Consider the following 4,283-nt stretch of genomic DNA (forward strand, 5'->3'; position numbering starts at 1 on the left):
AAGGAAATACAACTTTTTAAAGAACAATTATCATAATCAAAATCCTTGAAATCCGAGATAGTGGGTTCAATGCTATTTAAAGATGTGACCTCTCCAATCCCACTTTTACCAAATTTAGCATCAAGATCTAAGAACTCCGAATTCTTGGGATGCCTTCTAGTCAAAGTTGAGTCATCATCAGTCCCATAATCATCAAAATTCATATTGCAAAACACAGATCTAATAGGAGACGCATCGATAACTTTAAGATCCTCATCATTATTTTCATCTAACTTTTCTGGTTTAGCGGCCATCTTGTTGACTAAGGTGGCTTGCTTTTCAGAAATTTTGGCTATAGCATTTTCAAGCCGGGTAATTTGAGCGTTAACACCATAAAATTCTTTATTCATATCATCAAGCTCTTTGTTCATAAAACCCAAAAAACCATTTTGTTCCTTAAGCTCTTTTCTGAAGAAATTATTATGCTCAAATTGCAGATTCATAAAGCTTCTAATATTTGATTCAATCTCTTCCATCCTTCTGAGAAGGTGGTCAGGACCCTTAGGCAAAGCCTTAAGGACAAACAAGCACACAAGCAAGCAGAAAAATGACAAGCGAAAAGAGAGGAGGAGATTGGGAAAGAGAGGGTGAATAAAACGGCAAGGGTGAAGTGGGGGAGAGGAAAACGAGAGGCAAATGGCAAATAATGTAAATGCGAGGGAGATGGGTTTGTGATGGGTACTTGGTATGTCTTGACTTGAGCGAAGACCTCCCCGGCAACGGTGCCAGAAATCCTTCTTGCTACGTCTTGAGCTTGCATTGGTTTTCCTCGAAGAGGAGAGGGTGATGCAGCAATAGTAGCGTAAGTATTTCCCTCAGTTTTTGAGAACCAAGGTATCAATCCAGTAGGAGGCTCCTCAAAAGTCCCACGCACCTACACAAACAAACAAAGAACTTGCAACCAACACAATAAAGGGGTTGTCAATCCCTTCACGGCCACTTGCAAAAGTGAGATCTAATAAAGATAGTAAGATAAGATAAATATATTTTTGGTATTTTATAATATAGATGCAAAAAAATAAAGATGCAAATAAAAGTAGATTGGAAGCAAATATGATAAGATATAGACCCGGGGGCCATAGGTTTCACTAGTGGCTTCTCTCAAGACAGCATAAGTATTACGATGGGTGAACAAATTATTGTCGAGCAATTGATAGAAAAGAGAATAATTATGAGATTATCTAGGCATGATCATGTATATAGGCATCACGTCCGCAACAAGTAGACCGGCTCCTGCCTGCATCTACTACTATTACTCCACACATCGACCGACTCCTGCCTGCATCTAGAGTATTATGTTCATAAGAACAGAGTAACGCATTAAGCAAGATGACATGATGTAGAGGGATAAACTCAAGCAATATGATATAAACCCCATCTTGTTATCCTCGATAGAAACAATACAATACGTGCCTTGCAACCCTTTCTGTCACTGGGTAAGGACACCGCAAGATTGAACCCAAAGCTAAGCACTTCTCCCATGGCAAGAAAGATTAATCTAGTAGGCCAAACCAAACTGATAATTCGAAGAGACTTGCAAAGATAACTCAATCATACATAAAAGAATTCAGAGAAGATTCAAATATTATTCATAGATAAACTTGATCATAAACCCACAATTCATCGGATCTCGACAAACACATCGCAAAAAGAGTTTACATCGAATAGATCTCCACAAGAGAGGGGGAGAACATTGTATTGAGATCCAAAAAGAGAGAAGAAGCCATCTAGCTAATAACTATGGACCCATAGGTCTGTGGTAAACTACTCACAACTCATTGGAGGGGCACGGACGTTGATGTAGAAGCCCTCCATGGTCGATTCCCCCTCCAGCAGAGTGCCGGCGAAGGCTCCAAGATGAGATCTCGCGGATACAGAAGGTTACGGTGGTGGAAATTGTGTTTCGTCTGCCCCTGGATGTTTTCGGGGTACGTAGGCTTATATAGGAGGAAGAAGTATGTCGGTGGACGCCCGAGGGGCCCACGAGACAAGGGCGCGCCCTATGGGGGGTGCGCCCTCCATATCTCGTGGGAGCCTCGGCAGCGTCTTGACTTGCTGTGACGCCCCCGATTCAATCGTACACTAATCATACACGCAAACATGTACGATCAAGATCAGGGACTCACGGGAAGATATCACAACACAACTCTAAAAATAAAATAAGTCATACAAGCATCACAATACAAGCCAGGGGCCTCGAGGGCTCGAATACAAGTGCTCGATCATAGACAAGTCAACGGAAGCAACAATATCTGAGTACAGACATAAGTTAAACAAGTTTGCCTTAAGAAGGCTAGCACAAACTGGGATACGGATCGAAAGAGGCGCAGGCCTCCTGCCTGGGATCCTCCTAAACTACTCCTGGTCGTCGTCAGCGGGCTGCACGCAGTAGTAGGCACCTCCAGTGTAATAAGAGTCGTCGCCGACGGTGGCGTCTGGCTCCTGGGCTCCGGCATCTGGTTGCGACAACCAGGTAGAAGGGAAAGGGGGAAAAGAGGGAGAAAAGCAAGCGTGAGTACTCATCCAAAGTACTTGCAAGCAAGGAGCTACACTACATATGCATGGGTATATGTGTAAAGGGCCATATCAGTGGACTGAACTGCAGCATGCCAGAATAAGAGGGGGATAACTAATCATGTCGAAGACTACGCTTCTGGCAGCCTCCGTCTTGCAGCATGTAGAAGAGAGTAGACTGAAGTCCTCCAAGTAGCATCCCATAGCATAATCCTACCCGGCGATCCCCTCCTCGTCGCCCTGTTAGAGAGCGATCACCGGGTTGTATCTGGCACTTGGAAGGGTGTATTTTATTAAGTATCCGGTTCTAGTTGTCATAAGGTCAAGGTACAACTCCAAGTCGTCCTGTTACCGAAGATCACGGCTATTCGAATAGATTAACTTCCCTGCAGGGGTGCACCACATAACCCAACACGCTCGATCCCATTTGGCCGGACTCACTTTCCTGGGTCATGCCCGGCCTCGGAAGATCAACACGTCGCAGCCCCACCTAGGCACAACAGAGAGGTCAGCACGCCGGTCTAAACCTAAGCGCACAGGGGTCTGGGCCCATCGCCCTTAGCACACCTCCACGTTGCATACGCGGCTGGAAGCAGAACTAGCCCCCTTAATACAAGAGCAGGCTTACGTTCCAATCCGGCGTGCGCCGCTCAGTCGCTGACGTCACGAAGGCTTCGGCTGATACCACGATGCTGAGTGCCCATAACTGTTCCCGCGTAGTTGGTTAGTGCGTATAGACCAAATGGCCAGACTCAGATCAAATACCAAGATCTCATTAAGTGTGTTAAGTATCCGCGAACGCCGACCAGGGCCAGGCCCACCTCTCTCCTAGGTGGTCTCAACCTGCCCTCCCGCTCTGCCACAAAGTAACAGTCAAGGGCCGTCGAGAACCCAGCCCCACCTCTACCGGGATGGAGCCACCTGCCCTTTCAGCCCCCTCATCAGAATCACTTGCGGGTACTCAACGAGCTGACCCGACTTTAGTCACCACATGTGTCATGTATAAAGTATATAGTATATACCCGTGATCATCTCCCTAGTGATCATGGCCCGATAGTATAGCATGGCAGACGGACAAGAATGTAGGGCCACTAATGAAACACTAGCATCCTATACTAAGCAGTAGGATAGCAGGTAAGGGGAACAACTGTAGCAACAATGACAGGCTATGCATCAGAATAGGATTAACCGAAAGCAGTAACATGCTACACTACTCTAATGCAGGCAGTATAGAGAAGAGTAGGCGATATCTGGTGATCAAAGAGGGGGCTTGCCTGGTTGCTCTGGCAAGAGAGAGGGGTCGTCAACACCGTAGTCGTACTGGGTAGTAGCGGCGTCGGTCTCGGTGTCTAGCGGAAGAAGAGGGGGAAGAAACAATAAATACAATGCAAACAGATGCATAACGATGCATGACAAAGCAATGTGTGATGCTAGGCGTGCCCTAACGCGGTATGAGGTGATACCGGTGAAGGGGGGAAACATCCGGGAAAGTATCCCCGGTGTTTCGTGTTTTCCGGCAAAGGAGCCGGAGGGGAAAAGTTGCGAGCTCGATAGGTTAGGGATGCGTGGCAAACGAACGGGTTGCGTATCTGGATTCGTCTCGTCGTTCTGAGTAACTTTCATGTACAAAATATTTTCATCCGAGTTAGGGATTATTTAATATTAATTTTAAAAGGTTTAATCAATTTTACAGAATTAAAAGATTATTTTAATTTGAAATTGCATTTATG

Source organism: Triticum aestivum, chromosome 3B (assembly GCF_018294505.1).
Source record: "Triticum aestivum cultivar Chinese Spring chromosome 3B, IWGSC CS RefSeq v2.1, whole genome shotgun sequence".
Taxonomy (NCBI): Eukaryota; Viridiplantae; Streptophyta; class Magnoliopsida; order Poales; family Poaceae; genus Triticum; species Triticum aestivum.